This window comes from Accipiter gentilis, chromosome 27, assembly GCF_929443795.1.
Source record: "Accipiter gentilis chromosome 27, bAccGen1.1, whole genome shotgun sequence".
In the NCBI taxonomy this organism is placed as follows: domain Eukaryota; kingdom Metazoa; phylum Chordata; class Aves; order Accipitriformes; family Accipitridae; genus Astur; species Astur gentilis.
This window is the reverse complement of record NC_064906.1, coordinates 19,464,782-19,487,265: the sequence shown is the minus strand read 5'-3', so window position 1 is coordinate 19,487,265 and position 22,484 is coordinate 19,464,782.

Below are 22,484 nucleotides of genomic sequence, written 5' to 3'. Positions count from 1 at the left end.
CTCAGACTGAAGTCTGGACTTGGACCTAGAGTTGGACAGACATCAGCTCCAGACACCAAGTCTGTGGTGTCTTCCCAATAGTGAAGATGCTTGGTTTTAACATTTTTTTCGAGTATGTGTCCCCCCCATCCTCTCCCTGACGTCCTTTCCCATTATCATGGTATTTTGCTGTTAGTTTTTTGCACCAGACAGTAGATTAGATTGAAGTCAAGTCACATTCCTAGAAATATTAGATCAGGTGCTATCAGTTCCTAGCTACTCCAACAGGTTATATTTAATTTTAGTGGCTTTTAGGCTAGGAAACAAACCATGCTAGTATGACAAAGCTGCTTTTACAGTTAAGGTGGAAAGCACTTTTTTCTGATACTACCTAGAAATTTCTAGAGATGAACATTCAAGACAGAATCATGTGATATTGATTGATAGGTAATTCAGTGACCTTCAGTCACGTAAATCACTTAAACTTTTCAGTTATGTAGAGTGGAAGAAACCATAGCCTCATGATTTTCTTCTCTAGTTTTGCAAGTTCTTTTAAAAGGACCAGTAATTAATATAGTTGGACTCCGAAGTTGAGTATAGTTAAAAGCTTTGATTAAGAAATTTTTGTTTCTTTGTAAGTGAATATTCTAGAAAAATAATTGAAATGATAACTATGATGCTATAAACTCTCCTGATGAATAGCAACAAAATAAAGAAAAGGATTATATCCTAAGAGTAGTACAACAACCAATTAGAAGGAGCAACCTACATTAGCCAGGCACAAAACAAACATACTGAAGTTATGAATTTTAGTTGCTATACAACTGAGAGAACGAACCACCAGAAAGGCACATTGGAAAAAAAGTTTCTATAAAAAGTAAACTTACACCTGGAAAGTAGGACTCATGGTAAAAAAAAACAACAACAAAAAACCCCAACAAACAAACAAAACCCCCACCCTATCTTTTCCTATTTATCAATCTCATTTACCCATTATAAATCACAATAAATGACTACAAAAAATCATTCTAAGTCTGTTCCATAGAGATTTGATAATGCTTCAGAACAAAATCTAGCTGAATTCTTACCTCTTTTGTGATATTACTGCTCATTTTCTTTGCACTGTCTGATCAGGAACATCAGGTCTTTATGAGGATAACTTCTACATAGGAGACTTCAAGTGAGTTGCTGAAACACACGTAGTAAACTCCTTAAGAGAATTATCTATCATTAGACATAGAAGAAAACCTCAGTTCAAAGTAAATTCAGAGTGATGGGTCCTTCTGCTTTAAAGTCTCCCTGTAACATTCTACAATGCTCTGCTAGTTCTTTCTTCTTCTAGGAAGAAGAGTCTAATCATCAGCCCCGTAAATCAGCATAGTGCTAATGGAGACAATGGGACTCTGCTGATTTATACTGAGGCAGGGTCAGGCCCAAAGCTTCCATCATGTTCTGTTCTGGATCGATAGCGAGAAAAATGTAAAGGAGGAGAAATACACTTTGTAGTGTAATTTAGCTTAAAGGAGAGGAAAAAATTTTGAAAAGTGTTGTGTTTATTCATTTACTGTGTTAGCTTTCTTAATATTGGAAACAGTATTTGGGTTTGATACTTGTCTGGGCAAAAAAAGGAATTTAAAATACCAAGCTCCCATTGTGCACATAATTCACAAACCTGAGTCACAGGTGTATTTTTTGTTAGTCATCGTATATAAGTCTAAGATATTTTGAGTTACTTAAGTCATGTGCTAGTGTTACAGGACTCCACTGAATTTCCATCCCAGCTGTAGCCTCTCAGCATGGGTTGTCATCACTCACCCATCACCAAAACTGCTGTGGGAACTGACACCGCAATCTGCAGCAAGAGAGGTGAGAGTCTGAGACAGAGTTATCTGTAGTGTAAAGGTCTACCTATTCACCTTTAAAAATGTCAAAACTGGCATCCTCTTAGGATTTAGCTTTGCTTGACAGTTCCCGCAGCATCAGAGCGGGCTTAAACAATTCTGAAAAAGATTGATCATTGACACCCATTCTTTGCACTAAAAATTGAGCCATGTTTGATTGTGTGTCTTTAAAACGTCTTAGCTGAAATGCATTTTCCTGCATTTTCTATAATTTGTTATCATCAAAATTATCTTCTACTAGGGAAGATGCTCAGAGGATGCCCATTTTGGACTGACAGTTCTGTTTCCAAATTTTGTCACCTGGATTCCTCACATGAAGAAAGAGAAGAAAAGAAACAAGAGGATAACCTATCTTCTTGAGAATTCATTTTAAGGAACTACATTCTCAATTCTTTCCTCTTTGCATGCTTATAAATCAAAAGCACTCTAAATTCATTAATGTCAGTGGAACTATGCTAGCAAAAAAAAGGTGAGAGAAGAACCAGCCCCTATAGATAGCTCTATTTTTTAACCTGGTTAATAGCACATATGGAGAATCCAGTACAGAAGAACCAGACAGTGTTATGTGCAAACAATTAATCCCTCAACACAGATTGAAAAGCAGCTAAAGTGATATCTAGTGCTAATTATGGAAAGAAGGTTAACTAACATTGAGAGACATATTCTAGATAACCTCCCAAATGTGTTAAATTGTGGCCTCGTTAATGCACATACTTTGTGTCTTGTCTGGGATGCTATTGTTTCTATCACAAAAAAGGGAAAATAGGATTTCCTTTTTGATGGACCAAATGCTAATCTCATTCACATCAGCATAAATCCAGATAAAATCACTGACATAAGAACACTTTCAAACTGGAATCTGGCTCATTTTCCATTCTTTCAAAACTCAGAATGGGAACAGTTTTTCAGACCCCTCGTTTGCTATTCCTTTGTCATCTTCTCTCACTTTTAGAAGACTCTTTTTTTCTTTTTTTTTTTCACAATGGTTCTCTGTGCTAGGAATAGTTCTTTCTTCCTGTACAAGTGAGATGATCTTTCATTTTCTGATATTCCCTCACTTGCTGGTTTTTCAGCACCAGCTTCATGTATTATTTTTCCTAGCAAAATTTTTTATTAGCTGTTGATGACCTCTTATTTTTGAGGCAGAATATTCAGACTGTACTGAAACCTCTTTGTTGGTAACTGTCCCTTTTAAAGAATTGCAGTTCAGGGACTTAATATCCTCAGAAATTTTTTAAAATTTTGACTATTGCTATTTTGAAAGACTACTTAAGGTCTATTCCTGCCATCTTTTTCTATCTCCAGCTCTGTTTACAAATAACAGAACTGCTGAGGCTTTACCACAATCTGTTATCTCAATTTTTTTTTTCACGTAAAGGCAAGATGTTAGTAGTCAGTACTATTTAGAATAGTATTCTTCCAATCATTAAGAATAACTGTTTACTTTTATCTATTAACTTGTAGATAACAGTATGGTATATGTGTATCCATCTTGAGAGGAAGGTAATTGAAGTATCTGTGTTATGTTATTACTGAGTTTTCAGTAAAATGTATCTATAACGCTGTCAGTCTAGTGTATCACTATAGTGCAGTATAGTTTACACTCATCAGCCTCCTTTTGATGACTCTTCATCCATGGGAATGTTTTCAAACACATGAACAGAGCTAGTGCTGTAGTGGAACTGTTTATGTTCTCAGTGTATTTGAAATGGCAACCTCTGCCTGGTTTTAGTACTAGATGGACTTATAATACATGTGTAAGATATTACCATAGTTACCAGGCTTTCTCTTAATACATGCATCTCTCACTTATGCTGAATTAATCAGTTGAACAGTTATTTTAAATGACTAAATAGTAAAAGCCTTATCCTTTAGTGAACCTCAAGTTACCCTTCATGTCTCCTCACAACTAGACTAAGTATCAGAGGTATATTCTGCATGTTTCCTGTGATTAATTGAAATATTCAATTACTCCAGCTTGGCTGCCTAATTTGTGTGATTTAATTACTTGGTATGTTTTCTTCTTTCCTTTTATGTTATTAAATGCAGTGACAGAGCTGACTGTGTGTCAAGGCAAAGAGCATTTCCAGTCCTGAGGTATTCATATAGTTGTAGTGAAAAATATAATTAGATGGTGTCAGCAAAAAGAATTAGGTAGGCCAAAATATCTTTCTCTAGTCTCTGTATAACTCCATCACATTTCATAATAGCAACTGATCATTATAGGGGTAATTTTTTTAAAAATTACACTTTCTCAACATTACATTCCTAATTCCTTGGTAAGGAGTGCAATCATGTGTCCTTGTTTTCAAGAAATCTCTCCCTTTCGTAACAACAAGAGCAGCTTGGGGTTTTAGTTCAGTTTAAAATCCCTGTTTCCAATACCAACTGTTGTATCTTAGCAGCATAAGAAGGTCCTGCATCAGTTTATTCAAAAACATGTATTACTGGAAGTTTGTTGGCTGTCCTGTAGACAGAGCAAATCAAGCCTCACTGGTAGGACAAAAGAACTTATTTCCTTCTTTTTGACTTTTGGGGGATCTGAATAGGGCAGGTTTATAAAAAGGAATCCCTTTTCGTGCATGTCAAGCACTTCAGCTTTTAAGATAATCATTTCTAAACAGAAGGTCTTTTGAGATAAGGAGAATTATAGTGAAATGTGGTGTCCTGACCACATTCTTTCCTTTTTCTCTGTCCTCTACCTCACCTCCCAGGAAAAATTGTTGAAAAAGAAAGAACAAAAGAATATTCTAATGTTATTTTCATTTAAATAGGTTGCATTATTTAAAATTATATATATATTTCATTAGTCTTCATATTTATTTTGCAGACAACTAAAATAATTTCAAACAAATACCATTTTCACCACATATAATTTCTATTGCTTTTCTTAAGAGCAACCTAAGTGATCAGTGATCAGGAGAATATCTTGTACTCTCCTGCCAGATTTGAGCTCTTTCTGGGTTTGGTATTTGGTCCGTGGTTTTTGGCATAATCTTATTTCAACTGGTATCCAGGGTCTTTACGGTATTCATGTTGCTGAAGTTATTCTAGAAGGCTATGATCAAATCTGAATGCAGCTCTGTATATATCACACTTTCCTACCACTTCATGCCTCAGAATTTCGATGAGAGATCAAGATTATAAATGCATGTTATGGAGCAGACCATCTCTTTTTTTAAGGTAGGATTCTACCTATAAACTTTAGAGAAATTATATAATGAATAAGTATGAACTCTGTTCATCCTGTATTCCCCTCTTCATCTGCCCACCTTCCTGATCTTTGTTTTAAGAATCATGATGGGAAAATCCAAGTAATCTTGCTCTTCTTGGAGGTTGGACTAGATGATCTTTAAAGATCCCTTCCAATCCAAACCATTCTATGATTCTTTTTCCATTTGACTAATGCAGAATATTCCAGCTCATGTACGATTCACAGCTTATGGTTTGTTTGTTACTCTTCAATGGAAAATGCAATAAAAACTTAATTAAAAATAAAAGACGTAGTACCATAAAGCTGAAACAGAAGCATAATCTCAGAGACACTCACAGTTTGTAAACTTATATTTGTGTGGTTTATAATTAAGGCAAGTAGTAGAAATGTTAAAACTGATTTTTTTTTTCTAATGAAAGATTAAATTACCTGAAGAAAAGATACGTCATTAGCTCGAAGAGTGACAATGGTGAATATGAGGAGAAATAAGATAAGATAATAGAAAAGATTTTGGAAAAGTAGAACTGGAGCTACCTGGGAAAGGGGAAAAAAAGAATTATTAGTTAAAAAGAGCAATTGCATAAATTATTCCAATAACGTTCCTATAAAAGCCATCAGAGTAGTATCAGTAATATGCACATTTTATGAAGCAGGTGCTACTGAAATGATAATATAAATTGAACAGAAAGAGTCAAATCATTTGCCAAGTGATTAAAGTATTGCAATTTATTATACTTTTAATGTAATATTTTTGTGGGATATGAGTAAGTTTTACAACATGTAATACACCCATTTCACTCTTTGTGATCAATACCAACTTAACTGTAATAGCCTGTTCTAAGATTTATTATCATATTTTGCATCTCATACATAGATAAAGGTAGTTATGAGAAGAAAAATGGAATCAACCTGTTTTAAAAAATTTTAAGAGATTCTACTAAGAATGCTGTTCCAATATGCTTTACATTTCCACATAAGGTGTACCTTTAGTGTTTCCTCTCTTGTTCCACTGAAGTTAATAGCAAAATTAAAACTAACTTCAATGGAATACTGTATGAATTTATACCCTAGTGTCTGATTTGTAACATTTTCTGCCCTTAATACTACAAATATAGATAGATAGCAAGATATAGATATTAAAAAAATTCAAGTGGCTCTGTTACATTAGCTTTCATTCTAGATCCAAAATTTTTCTGGTATTCCACATTTTGATTCAATCTTATCTGTTACATTCATTGTAAACACTGAAAGCACACCACTTGAAACAAAAGTACAGCCTTGAAAAGAACTGAATACATCTGTCAAAGGTTTAACATGCTTTATTATCCTCAGTGTCAGTATAATTTGAAGATGTTGAATATCTCACACAATCAAGCTATAATGTGGGATTGGATTGCCACCTTTACTTCTTGTGATTAATATCGTACTCTACAGAGAGTTTTGTTGATTGATATCAGCCAATTTAATCAGAAAATGAGGGTGACATCTCATAGTAATCAATTCCAGAAAAGAAACTTTCAGAAGGATGGCTGGTAGAGCAAGATCACGGTGCAATGCTTTGTTCCACCTTTTTTTTTGGTAATATTAAGTTTTAAAATCCAACTGTGTTTTTTTATTAAAGAACCCGGCTGCCATACACATTATACTAAAGTTCTGTACTATCTGAGCACCCTTTTTGTTTCACAGAAAAAAAAATCCTGAGCAATGATGCTGACTCTTATGTGATGACAGTTTTTCAGTGAAGCTCAAAAAGGAGCTTTCTTCAACATGATCAACTGGATGATCTTTTACATCTCTTTTTAAATAATCTTTCTGTTCCCTCTCTGATGAACACATTGTATTTATGCAAGCATACAACCTACAGAACAAATTTTCATCACCAAATATTTTCAGGTGGACTGCCTGTTCTCCAAGACAACTAGTAAAGCTGCTGCTGGTTTTTTTTTATTAGGTATCAGCAAATCTCTTCAAAAAGCCAAAGAAGTGCCTGAGAGTCCCATCCTCTAGCAATAGGCTGAGGTTGTGTCACTTTGCATATATATCTTATCTGCTGCTACTTGAAAATATACTCAGAAGTAAATTTGTCTTGAGACTATGAAAGGCATTAACAGCACCAACGCATCCACACCTAATTTAGGAGGCTGGTCTGTCTCCTCACTCCCGGTGTAGACAGTGGAGACAGGTAAGTCTTTCAGAGGTCATTCAGGGTGTGCACTCAAGGAAGTATTCACCGTATTCAGACCTGGTATCTGCGTTAGCCAACTAACTGCCTAGAATCCCTCTGCAGTCACTGAAAATGAATAAGCACGTCAACAGGGTATATTAAGCAGCCCCACATTAAGTTGCTGCTCCCAGTCACGCTCGCTCTCTTTCTCTGGCATATTATGAAAAATGGCCTCCTATAATTGATATATAAACTTCTCCAGAAGAATAATCTCTCCCCACTTTAACTTCTTAGTCAATTTTTCTCAGCAGCCTGGACCTACATATATTCCACCTATCTATCACAAAGTTGCCATACTACCCTTTTATAATGGAAATATACCTATTTTGGAAAAGTCATTTTGTTTTTGAAAATAAACAGACCTGTCAGATTCTAGCAGGCTTCAGTACACATTTGAACATCCCTGGACATGAACTTTGGAACTAAGTATACAAAGTCAGATTTTAGCAATAGGAGATTAGTGAAAAGTACAATGCTCTTCCATTATGCTGTCTTCCTGTATGTGATATTTTAAGGATTTTTAAGGCTTTTTCCCCTCAAGAAAAGATAAAAAATACTAACTACCTTCACATTACCAAACCTATAAATAGACTAGGTTTGGGGTTTTTTTAAAGAAATCATCACTGTTCTAGCAAATGGAACTAAAAAAATGCACTAGGCTTAATATACAGAAAATACCATTTAGCTCTTTTGGTGAACTTTTCAGAAAAGAATTCAAAGTGCTTTGTAGGAAGGGGAAGTCTCAAGTGTCATTACTCATACAGAGTTACAGAGTGCAGAAACTGAGGTATACAGACATTAAGGTGACGACTTCCAAGAAAAAGTAAATGTAAATGATGCTACAAATGCTATCTCAATTCCCTATAAAATGAATTAACGTCTACCTCTTTCCTTGATTTGTATTGCCTTCTTGGTAACAAACATATATATAAAGCATGCATATAAACCTTACGCTATGTTTTCCCCTTTGCCAGTGCTTGTCTTCTCTGACTTTTTTACTTCTTTGTTTCTCTTAGTAAGACAGTTAGTATAGCTGACAGGATAAATCACCAGAGCAGCTCAAGACATCCATGAAGTTTTGTAGTACCTAACTCAAAGTCATAGCATCTGAAAAGAAAACAAGCAAGGAAGGAGAAAGAGGAAGAGAAGGGGAGGGGAGGCAGGGAGAGGGAGAGAGAAACAAAGAAAGCAAGTCCACAGATCCTGAATTTGATGATGTTTTGTTCCATTTCCAGTTTCCACACCTTGAACCAACCTTTAGTCAAACATAACCTGATGTTCCTGTTTATCGCTATGGGCTGTATTTAAGAAAATCTTTAAATTTTGTAGCTATTTAGGGATTCTAAGTGCCTCAGTCCTTGAGAAAATAATTTGAAAACCCATTAAGGAAAACGGACTTTAAAAAGCACTACACTGGTTGAATTTCTGACTTCTTCTGTTTATTCTTTACACTTTTTCTCATTGGAGTTAAGATCAGTTACATAGTGGTATCTTTCTAAGTTACTAATACAGTGGTACCTCACTAGCATATAAATATTACTTGCATTTTTATTCTGTATTTAAATGATACTAATCATTTTACATCACGTAAGTGCCTGAGAGGTACATGGGGTAAATGATCAGAATAACATATTTCTAATATATTCCATGTAAGCACCTGCAATAAGGCAATTTCCAATATCATAGTATTTAGCAGTCTTAGTGGTTTCCTTTCTTTGCCAAACTGTGTTAATCTTTGCCAATTAATGCAAACATTTACAAAAGAGACTATTGAATAGACATATAGACACAAATACACATTCCCACTAAGTGCCTATTCTGAATTGTACATTTGCTTGTAAAAATTGCCATCTGGCATTTACAAATTGTAGACTGTCTCTCTGTTTAAGTCCTGTGGTATTGGTCCTGTTTAATTAGATGATTGCTCTAACTAAATTGCTCATCAGAAATAGTTATTCACATTACACTCATTTTTCTTCTCAACACCTCTTATCAGGGCTAAAAAGTAGATCCCCTTGACCAAACCACCTCTGCTTCATGGGAGTGGTGAAAAGCATTAAGTGAATTCAAAGCTTATGGGACTGGGGAAAGGCTCCCTGCTCTATATTCCTGCTCTATTTCTTGGGAGCAAAAACTGTCATGACAGGGAAAAACAGTATTCTGCAGAGGTTGGAGTTGTAGCCACTCCAGTCAAAAAGCACAGAGAAACCTCAAGGTTTTTAATATAATAATGACAGAGAAAGATTCTTTCAGTCTTAATATTTATACTGAAGAAAGGCTTAAAGCTTAATGAGCATATATATGAAGTTGTCCCTGTAATACTTTTTGAAAGAAAACTGGCCTTTGATCTGTGGATTCACAGATCCAGTGAGGCCAGTCATAAACCCAGAAACTTCTCCCATGGGAATATGTACAAGAAGAAAGCTCACGTGGAACACTTGCATTGGGAGAGTTTGGTTGGTTTCTTTGTTTTTTGGGTTTTTTTTTCCAGTGAGAAAATGTGAACTACTAGGAAAGACAGGGTAAAGGAGAACATTGTTTTTCTCCCTTAGTCATTCTCCATATATATTTTTTCCTAACTGCCTAACTGCAAAACTGTTTACAAAAGTTTTTTCTGTATTTTATTGCAAGTTTTTGCCTACAATCAAACCATTATTTTTTATTTTCTTTAACTTCAGGGGCCAACAAATTAAGAACAGAACAAGTACTGTTTCCAGAGGACCTATTCCATTATTTTTCTGCAGATGAAAGAATTTAGTCAGAAAAAAACCACATGCTTTCACTGTACTCTTCCCATCTATTTAAAAGTTTGTTTAAAAAATCCTGAAATCTAGAAAAAGTGATGTACTTTGTGAGAGAAACTATCATTTTACATAGGGATGAAGACACCTAAGAGAGTACATCTAGATTTTACCAGATGACTTTGGTTTCTTATTGGCATGAGCAGGATGACAATAATCCATGAGTTTATTTTAGTCAGTGCTGTTATAGGACTCTGTCTAAACTTTCCATTTAGGAGGATGGGCACATGGATGTAGGAGGCTATGAATTGTGAACACTGTCCTACCAGCCTTATTCTAGTTATTAAAAAAAAGCTTCTTAGCATGAATACCTTCAATAGCTTGCATTTAAATAGTCACAAAAGCAGCACAATCATGATCTATGGATTTTACTGTCCAGATGGGATTATTACAATTCTGTATTTATAGGTCTCTCCCAGAATGCTGGCCATAAATTGTAACTCATTTGGAATGCAACAGCTTAGGTACTTACTCAGATAAAAAAAGGACTCATATTTTTTCAACCTAGCTGCATTGCACTGGCTTCCTATTTGACAGCATATTGATTTTTATTTCTTATTAACTGTCTATTATTGTTTATTAGGTAATGTTCCATCATACCCATCTCGGCTGATAAATACTGGCTCTCCTGCCTGTTCATTATGATCCACTTTAGGCTATCAGCTGTTGGCAATAGAATATTAGCATTTTATGGATTAAAATGTTAAAATTATTGATGGCAATAACAACTCCCAGTTGTACCAGTTCCAAAAAGCAAAAGGAAAAGCCCATGGCCTGCTTTGTGAGTATGCATTAAGACAGTCAATTCGAGGCTGTATTCTAAACCATATATTTCTTAAACATTCAGTAGTTTGTATAGTCTACACCAGTAAATACAGAAAACTTGAGGAAATATCCTCCTCGTCAAGCATTTCTATTTCCTTTTCAGTTTTATGTACTGAGGTTACTCAAGGCCTGTATTGTCCCTTTTTTCCCCTGTCTTACAACATACAAGAGTGGAAATCACTGTGTTACAAGCCAGCCATAAGAGTACAAATGATCTTTCTGTTAATAATTAGAGTTGTAGTGCTATTTATCTGGTATTCTACTTATAGTTATAATATGAGCTGGTACTAACCTTTGATTTAGCAAACTGTTCAGCCAGTCATGTTTTATTGGGTGTCTGATATAGTTTACAAGAAGTGTACTTAACTTAGGTGCTTTGTTGGAAGGTGAAAGTAAAGCACCTGGTTAGATCCTTAGCCTTAACATTATACATGAAACAATAACACATTATAAACCACAATTTACTAGTGCATAGGTTCCCACAGATAACTATGCTAGAATTGCTCTCAGTGTCATTAAAGATTCGTGTGACTCTCACATCGAGAAAATATTTTTAGTCGCTTACTACATATTCTGAACTGTAAGCAGTATATTTACAGGGAATCAGAATTTGTCAATGGAAATGTTGACCAAGCTGCTGAAGTTGGTTAGCCTCTTATCTTTCAATACTTTTGTGGATAGCTGTCCTCACTGTTTTACATCTTTGCTGGGTCTTTTAAGAAGTTTATCTTGTACCAATTAAATACATTATGATTATTCTACCTTCATCTTTTTCTGGAGAATGAGAGCCTATTTCCAGAATGAAACGAAGGGCTTGCTTCAAACCTAGGTTTTAGGGAGTGATATCAGAAAATTTAATTTTATAAGGATATTTTAATGTCTATCAACATCTTTCACGTAAAATTCTTAGAAAGTTTAAGATATATATTAATTAATCTCCCCTATGCAAAGAGAACATGAAGGGACTAGTGAGGGAAAAGATTCGTACACTGTGTATAAAGCAGCATAACTTTTCTGAATCACTCAATGATTCACCCTAGCTGACGAGACAGACTACAGACATGCAGTGACTTGTTCATTGGATGCTAGGGACAGAGACAGAAGATGAGTTTTATTCTTCTGTTATTGAGCATGTAACCATAAGGTTTCCGTTTTCCTGCAACAATTCATTTTTTGCTGCAGTTATGCCAATTCCAACTCAAGCATGACCCCAAGTTTTACTCCACTGGCCAGCCTATAAAGGCTGTACGGTAAACAGGGCAGCGACATCATTTGCCAGCTGCTACTGTGACTACTGAATACGAGAAACACCAGCTAGTACCACCCATCTACTGATAGCCCTCCAAATTCTTCCTTTAATTTAATCCATGTGCTCAGAAAAGACAAATGCAGATTTTTTTCCATTATTCACAGAGAAAAAAGCTTTGTAGACTGGTCTATTTCAGCCTAAAGAAGTCCTAATGGCCCCACAAATATTACGGACCTAAGGTGGCTGCGGCTGTTGCTCTGCACTCCGGGAATGGACGTGCCGTTCTGGCGCCAGCTGCACCGAGGTAAGAGCCTCTCCAGCTGCTCTCCACCACAGGAGGAAGGATCTTCCCACAGAAACGGGCCCAAGAAGGACCAGGGAGCAGCAACCACTCTCACAGCTCAGAAAAGCCATTTGTCTACAACCCCATTTAATAGCAGCATCTCCAGCGCATATAACCAGAATCGCAGTGGAAAGGCATTTTAGACTTTGGTAGACTCTGGCTCACCTCTGTTCTCATGAGACCAAGCATGTCTCTCATTTTTTTTTTTTTTCTGCAGAACTATTAATGAATGTATCTTATATACTACTTCGGGATTTAAGCTAGACCAATACACTATGCCTTTCTTTCAAAACCAGTGTTATCATCCAGACTTGAACTGCAAAAAGCCAGCACAACCCAGAACAGATTCACTTATTTTGCTTCCCTTTGCTACATTGACAAGGTCATAATCCCTGTTTTTGATTCCCTAAGTGCCTATTTCCCCCAAATACTTGATATTTAAACATAAACAGATGAATATCTTTTTGGATTATTATTCATTACAGGGTGGGAATGACATTCCATATATTCGAGCTATTTACTTGCTTCATTGTGACTGATCCGAATGAACTTTTATATATGCTATTTTAAAACTAGCTTATGGTTTCTGTGAGAACACGGGTACTAATAAAACTCCACTGCTGAGAAATTGTCCTAAATAAAATACAAAGGAAGATATGTGCATATTCACAGTAAATTTATTACAAATGAGACCAAATATATGCAGAAAGTACTTTGTATTATTTAGCCTATTCTACATCTGTCTTACTGGTGGAAAAACAGCAAACCTTTATTTTTCTCTATCTGATTTACACTGGTTTTATACTTTCTCTTACACCTGGGAGAGACACAATTGGACTTGAAAAATAAGGAGACACCATTAAAATCCGGACAGTTGTAGCATGTAAATGCCTGATGGCATTACATTTCAGAAAAAAAATTTGGAAATATGGAAATAACAACACTGAAGCTAGGTGATGCAATATAGCACACTTGAAACTCAGTAGAAAGACAGGTTTCTCATAAAATGACAGTGGCCTCTTTCTAGAGATTCAATGTTCCCCTTTGTAGAAAATAAGATTAAGAACTATGCAAGGGAAAAAAGAAAAAAGAAAACGAAAACATTTCAAAGTAGCATCAGTTATAATAACCTAATTTCTCAGCATCCCTTAACAGTGCAGACATACTGATACCTAATACACTTTATAACTTGCACACAACACAGTATGGCTCGTTACCTCTTTACTGTGGCATTATCTCATCCGCTTGGAAATGGCTGCTTTGTACTTCCATGCAATGAGAAACCAAGGCCTTTAGGGTATGCACGCTATCCATCAGGTATTCCTGGAAAAATGAAAGATAATTTTAGAATATATAAACGTTATTAATATATTTTCTGTAACAAGATGAGTGCTCTCCTTCCTCTTTCATAAAGAGAAATAAAAAACATCTAGAAAGCTTTAAATTACCTGCCAATCTAAACTAAAATGTGGATACACACAGAGTTTTGTTCTTGTGGGAAAGTCTTTTAGAATTTCTTAGAAAGCTGGTATGCTGGAATTAGTTTCTGTAGGAAAATGACTTCAGGTCCCACCTTTGCTGCATTCTAAGTACAGCAGCTTGGTCAGGGAAGATGGATAATATCCCCTCTTATAGTGCTTATCAGTAGATGCGTATCTAATTATCCTTACATTAACACTTGAAAGGGAACAGACTTGTATTATTTTCCTACTGAGTGTAACTACTCATGTGTTGCAGAATTATAGTATTTTGGCTTCACTGGGAAGTAAATCTAAATATTCATGAAATTGTAATAATAAATTCTCCATAAATGCACATGCATACACACACATATAAAAAAAAAAAGTTAAAGGGCAATGCCATCCTGTAAATTCTTTTCTTTGGTTTTCCCTTTCATTTCCAAAACATTCAATGTAGCAAAAAGCATTTTATAGGCACTGTCCCCAATTTCTCCAAGTAACGTTTCTGATGTACTGAAAAATACAATAATTCATTTTAACTTTTACTCCATTTAACTGAAAGTACACCTCACTATGTTAAATATTAATTCCCTATTTTCATAATAAATCATTCTGGATACTTGACAGGTGTCACAACATTTCTGAAGAACTTACCAATTTTGCAAACTGATTTTAAATACACTTGTATTAGAGGTGATAGTTGAGGCCTCTAAACCCATAAACCCAGGCATACAGCTGTATCCATTTTACCTTTTTGCATCACAGAGATTTCACCAAATCCAACTACTTATAATATCTGGAACAAGATGTTTCTATCAAATCAGAAGCAGGCTTTTAGGGTTTTTTTAAAATGTAAAACATCACTTTCTCTTTGATATAAGTGACTCTTACTGACATTTCAAAGACTTACAAGCTAGAAAATACCATGGAGAAATCTGCAGCATCTCTGCCTTTGAAGTACATGTGAGACCTGTTTTAAGCAATGAGAAACTGTGGTTCAGGGGAAAAAAAGTTTCTAATACTGCACACAGTCTATTAGATTTTTAATAATCTTCTGAAACACTCTTATGAACCTCTGAGGTTTGCCCATCTCTACTAATTATTTTCATTCTTTTATCTTATAGAGCTAATTTTTCAGTTGTAAATTATTTCAATTGAAGTATTAATTTTAGTTTCCTTGAAAGTTAAGAACAGATTAATGTTGTGAGCTACGGATAGATATGAATGTGGAAGTAGGACAGTAAAAGGATTCGAATCAGGTAGAAGTGTCATACCACCTCCATTGTCTAAGAACTATATTTAAGCAAATGCCTGGTGGGTAATTAACCAGAAAGCACTTATTTGACTAATTCAGATCCTTCTTCTGCCTACAAAAGGCACACGGATAGCTCTTGATTTCCAGTAATGTATTGATTCTATGAATGCATTCTGGAAGTAACTTTCAGAATGGGTTTGTTCCGGGTTTATTACAAGCGTGTGAATTAAAAGTAGATTACTGCATTATGAGATGAGTCACACGATAATGTTTTTGACCTCCTGATGAATGAAATCCTTTTTTCACCTCACATATACATGCATACAGTTAAAATGTATCAGTGGAAAAATTCCCGAGACCAAATATGATAGGGGAATAAATGTGCTATGAACAAAAATATTTAAAAATTCAAGCAGGTATTTAGAGATAATATTTTTCATTATTCATCCAGTTCTTGTTTCAAGTTGCTATTTTCCACCCTCCCTTTGAGAAAGTATTTCCTGAAGTGTCTCTGATGCTACTAGTGGGAGCTATTAAGCTGTTGTCCTTTTACAAAGGGGATTTGGTGGGATTTTGCCTGTGGGATCTTCCTCTCCATTTTTATGACCTGATTAGAGGGAAGCTTATTTTGGCTTTTTGTTATCTGTCTATATTTTATTTCTACATTATTGGTTGGCTTTTGGTTCAAGGGCCCTATGTCCTCTGCATATGACTGTTTCTGGCAAACAGCTGCCTCAGTGTCTTAAAATTATTGCCTAGAACTTAGGAACTGCTATAATGGATTAAACCAGTCATTCATCTAAGCGGGTCAGATCTGTTGGTTTCATATTAATATTGCTGAAAGAAGTAGGTGTTCAGAATTCAAGCAGTCAGTCATGACTGATGTTTTGCATAATGGGAAGAAAAAAAAAAAGATCAAAATAGAGAGCTTAAAACTAATGCTTTTCAGCCTCAAGATTAACCATTAAGAACATTTCTTTCAAAGTCCCCCTGTGAAGCACCTTGGCTTTATAGAACATGCATTCATTTGTTTGAAGGCTGCTTCTTTACCATTTGTTCTGGTAACGAAGCTCAAGACACAATGTTGTCACATCTTCAAGGAGCACCAGAGCATCCAGGGAACAGCTAGAAGAGGATAAACACTTTGTTACATTTAACAAAAGAACAGGAGAAATGAGAAGCAAAATGACAGAAAAGCAACCTTGGAACATTCAGTTCCCTACAAATTTGAGAAAATAGTTTTGTTCTTACTACACATGCTTCCTTTTTTGGTTTTTTTTTGGTGTTTTTTTGTTTGTTTGTTTGTTGTTGTTTTTTTAAATTCAAAAGAGGTGGGATATTGCCTATCTAAATTAACAGCTGATATGTCTGGCAACAAATCAAATAAAAAGCTGAAAAAATACCCCAACACCAAATGTGTTGTCACATTGTACCAAGACACTCTGCAGTCATGACTCTTGACTTATGGCCAAGGCCTTATCATTGGAAACTGTCCAGTGTAACATGATGCACCGTATTCAGAACATTTCAATTTTTATTATTTTTTTTAAGGATGCCAAGTGCATTGTCGAATACCAAGAAACTTTTATCAGTAATTAACAGATGATGCTGCTAGTTAAATTTGCTACCGTGTTTGCTGCACCTTTTATTCTTGTATTATCAGTGAATGTGTTTGGACTACAGGCCTTAACACCCAGTGCACCTCTGCTCTTCGATGAATGACGCTTTTTTTAGGAAATTCTTTTTAAAGTTTGTGTGGTTTATCATCCTTTATGGAGGAAAAAGGTTCAGTGGAAGAAAAGATACTTCAAGGTTTATTTCACAGTTGGGAAACGTAAACTACACCCTGCTGCTGTCAGTCTCCCTGTATCTCTCTCTCTCACACACACCTGATCCATTTACATTCAGAACATGACAAACAAGCCAGGCATATGATTCTGACAAGGAAAAGATTATATTCTAATAAAGTACTATCATATTCCCACCGAAGCAGTGAAGAGACTCCCACTGGCATCAATAGGAATTGAGCTGGATCCCCAGAAACCTCCTCTTCCCTTTATCCAGACCCAGCAAACAGTGAAGTGGGGTGTCTGCAATTTAGAAGCAGAAGAAAAAAATACTACTGCTCCTACCTGCCTGAGATACCAGCATGACACAGTAGGTTTAGGTCAGTGCAACTAGTGAAATCAACAGTTATTGCAACAAAGTTCAATATGCACAAGGAAGATTGAGAAACACAACTGGACTAAAGCGGAAATGAAAATGGGAGGTATATTTTCACATGTAAGGAGAGTACTTCATGTGCTGGAACTTCCAAAGAAAGAAATGCAAATCTTACTAGAATATCTAAGTTCTGCTTTTGGTCATCTTATTTTGACCATTTGTTTGGAAGCATAATAGATACCTGATACACGCTTCACTTCTAAAAGTCTCTGAGCCTCAGCTTTCCTTTAAAAAAAAGTTTATTCCTCCTAAAGTTGTGAACAGAATCTTGAAAAACCAATGTGCATCCGTGATGTAATCACTTCAGGCATGTCTGCCTTATATTTATGTTTTAATCAGAGAGTAACTGCACCACCAGGTAAGCAAGGGTAGAGCCAGTAACATGAAGAGTAAGGGATTACAGTGAGACCCTCCTAGTTAATTTAATTCTCTTTTTCTGACTTGAGAATGAAAAGGAAAATACTCTTCTGATAAATTTCATAAACTCATGTTTAACTTCAGTGTAGTCTCCTATTACATTACCATTACATTACTATTACTAGTCTGGCCTACCTGATTCTTTTTCCACTGGTTTTACGGAGGCATTGGTGGGTATCCAGTGAATTGAGGTGCACCGGTTTATCAACAGGAACTGCACGTGTTGGAAAGCCAAAGGCATTTGCTGCGATATATTTTACAGCAATTTACAAAGGGCAAGATACCTTTGTTCATTGTTTTTATTCCGAGTTTTCTGAAAATGCTGGGGACTTTCCTGCACTGTCTTCTATTGAGAGCTAGGCGGCCTTCAGGGCATCTTGGGACAAAATAGAGTGCAAGAGAAAACATCACATTTTAAAGTTACTGGCCCTTCCAACAACTATTAGAGCAAAAGAAAGGTAAATGTTTGTCTATTCCTTCATGTTCTTCACTCTCCTTCTCTCCTTCCCACCCCATATTTTTGTCATTTCTCACATTTATTCCTGGAGAGATTATTTTATAAACTCCTTCCCACCTACTTTCTGCAAATACCTGCAAATGTCTGAAAGTCACTGTTTCTATGTCCTAACCATACATTTCAAGAAAACATGTCCTGCAGCTTGACTCTTTGACACAGCTTAAAGCTCTTTTTTTATAAATTTGGAACAACCTCCAGCAAACAAAAGTACATACCTCATGAGATATATTAGTCAGTACAAAGCATTGTCTGTGAAATACCTTGAACATTTTGTCAAGCTAGTTATTAAACTAACCAGCACAGCATTTCACACTGACTGATAACGTTGCCTGAACCTGAAAGTTAGGATCCACTTTTTTATTTGCAAATATATTGTATATAAAATGAAGAATTAAGAAAAAATTAAATAATACGAAAAAATAATTGAGGAAACAAGAATAAAACTGTGGAAAAAATGGGGAAAATTAGGTCATTAAATAAGAATCTTACAGGGAAAATTGCATAATCCAGGTCTGCCAGATAAACAGAAGGATAAAAGCATCATATAACTCAGGAGAGAATGTGCCAAGATTTAGGAATCAAAATATAGAGAGAGGCTCAGCAGCTAAAAAAGGCACCAAGAACCAAAGTATTAACACAGTGCCACATTACATTACACGGAAACACAATCTAGGCTGTGATGCAAACATTGGAAAAGGTGAATAGACAACAAATTGCAATGACAACATGGATGCACAAAAGAAGATTTTGAAAATGTGCTAAACCTTGCACTCCCATTCAGGTACAAGTATTGCACCCTCTTAAGTGAGCCAGGCAGCCTGAAAGCTGAGATGAGTTTGAGGACGCATCTGCCAACAAGAGAAGAAAGATGATAAACTGCCAAGGTTTCACACGCTGTGACATGTTCTTTGTCACAGGTGCTTTACAGAACTGATGAAGTGATCAACATGCTATATGTTAAGGAAACATAGCAACTGTTCATACTTCAAGCATTATGTATCTTATTCTGCAATCCTGAAGAAGTTGCATAAGCGAAGCAGATAAAAAGAGTACTGTAACAAAATTTCTTTGACAGGCAGCGGGAGCAGAAGGACTTTTAAGACAAAGAAATGCAGGAGGGGAGTAGGATATGAAACCAAGATGACTGACGGGCTCTTGGGGACCATTTTTACTGAGGGCCTGCGGAGCCTCTGCACCCTTTGGCTCTACTTAGCGTTGTGTGAGTTCCAAGGACGGGAGAGCACGTCCACCATTCACTCCAGCATCAGTTCTCTAAGACCTGTAAGAATAATTGTGATCAAAAAAGTTATGATGGCGCAGAGCTTGCTGCCTCTTCACCATTCACAAACGGATGATGGATTGTCCAGGACAACCACAGAATCATACCTACGGTTAATCCAGCCACTAATCAATGGCCACATGTACTAGGACATGAGTGCTCTAGGCTTGATGGTGGCATAGGAGACAAACCCGCCACCACCACAGATCTTCCTTTTTCAGATACATTTGGTGTTGGAAACAAGTAGAGCATTTTACTGTTGTTCCCAGCCATGAAGTCCATTTTTAGAGGATAGTTGTTAATGGCATGCAAATCTTTAACTCAGTTCTATCAAGCACTAATTAAAGAGGGGGGGCTTGCAATATATGCATAAACACAAAATATGCAAATTATCTCTAGTTTTCTTCATTATAATGGGAAATTAGGAACACAGCAATTCAGATTAATTTATAGATACAACATCAAAAATATTTCTTCCTTTGATGGTAGCAACAGTAGGCAATTTCACTCCAGGCCTTGATTAGAGCTCATCTTATTAAATACAGAATCACAACACATGAAACATCTATTCCAAGGACCTGCTAGTTTATAAACTAAAGAACAGATCCCTGAGGAAGAAAAAAATATACTTCCACTGAAACAGGTGTGACCTGCAGATGCTTCAACAATTTTCTTAAATTACAACAAACTCTTTTTCATTAACATGTCTGTGTAGCAACAAAATATAAGCTAATTCTGTAAGCAATTATTTTAACCAGTTTCGCTACTAAAATACGAGGGGACAATTTTTCAACCCATTCCATGCATTTCACCTAGTAGACTGATACTGGCTGTGAATATTACAGTAGCAACTTCTGTAGGGTGGGGGTTCCTTGCTGATATCTTCCCCAGATTAGCAGATGCTTATTATTTCAATCCTATCACATCAGGTACTAACATTTCAGAAGAACTGTCATTTAGCAATATGCTAGGTTAAAGGAAAAATAGTGGTATTATCCCTCTACAGTTTCACACTTTGGTAGTGTTCAAGGGAAGTAATCCACTGCTGACCTAAGAAAAAGCAGCTCTTTGTGAAGAATGTTTATTTTCTCACAAATAATGGAGGCAAGCAGAGCTCCTCCATCCGTGTATACATATACCTTCTTAGAGTAATCATTAACTTCTGTGTTATTATGTTGGATAAGAGGATTGATTTTTTTATTTTTTAGTACACTTTGGATGAAAATGCCCGTGCTTGTAATTTATTTGTTTGGTTGGTTTAATGTATTTGAAAGAAACTGGGATATAACATCCTTGCACATACGTTGTATTTTGCAGAACATGAGAATGTTCATTTTTCCCATGCTGACATTCTGCCATATCAAATAAGATCCCTACTCAGCCTTAAAGAACTAACAATGTGTTATAAAAATCAGTTTGGACAACTCACCCGTTAAATAATCAAACTCATTATATTTATGTACATTTGGCAGTGAACATTTTACACTCACATACCTGTACAAATGCATAACTCTAATTTTGCTAAAAATTCTGTCTGAAATTTGAAAGGCAGAACAGGCTTAATATCACTGGTTTTCATCACTATTTTCATCACTATTTTCAACACTATATTTAGCTGTAATCCAGCTTCCACAGATGAAGTGAAAAAATGGACAGATATGGAATCATGTGTACCAAAAAAAAGCATAATTTGTAAACTGATCCTTGTAATAAAATATCCTTTCACAAGAAACATACCAGAATATGCAGGAATTTTCTGTAGTTTTCCATATGGCTGATGTTCACTATGAACAGTGAGCTTTAAACCTGCACTGCACTACAGCAAAAGCATACAGTATTTTCTGCAGAAATTTAAAAGGAATAAAAAGGAAATTCCAAATTGCACAAAAGAACACTTTCTCTAACAAAGTTCTGGAGTATAAAACTTGGGCTTTCTCCACTTTAAAAATATTCCAATATTTTTTGATGACTGCCTAGTATGTGTATGATGATCTTACCTTTTCAGAGGCTTATGCTCTTAAGTTACCCATCACAACAGTGTAGCTCATACTGGCTTTTCACAAAAGCCTTCAAATATGGTTGTACCATGGGCTACACCGAGCTTACGACAGCAAACAAGTGCAGAATGAAACTGGAAATTAAGTCACCAAAATTAATCATTCATTAATAAGACTTAAATAAAAGCCAGAATACAGAGGGTATTCCTTTTTAAGATGCTTAGAAATTATTTCAGAAAAGAACAGTTCTTTGAGAGACCACTTTTTTTGTGACAATAAACAAAATGTCCAAAATTATTTTTTTTAAGACTCCAGCATACAACTTCTTTGAAAGACCTTGAACAACCTCTTGTGGAACCACACCCACTCTGGCAATAAGGAGAGTTCAAATAGCAAAAACACCTTAACATGAACTATGCCGTTCCTATGCTTGAATATTCTCTATTTTCATCTGGTCATGGGTTATATTTACAGTTGTGAAATACCATTGTGCATGCAGCTACATTAGCCTCAGCACTAGGGGAACATCCATGAACAGAACCAATTCTCTGCATAATAGTTCACAATTATCTGTGTGTATCAATCTCATCCTCATTTAACTTAGAGGTGATGCACTTTTGCTTTAACTTACTGTTCACCATGACACTTATCAATACATTTTAGAGAAACAGTAAAAGCTTAAGTTAAATCTGAAGCTGTATCTGAAGTTATCTTTTTATAAACACAGACTGACGAATGAAAAAGGCATCGTTATTCTTATAAGTAAAATATTAAACTGCAAAGCTTTGATTCAAAAGAAG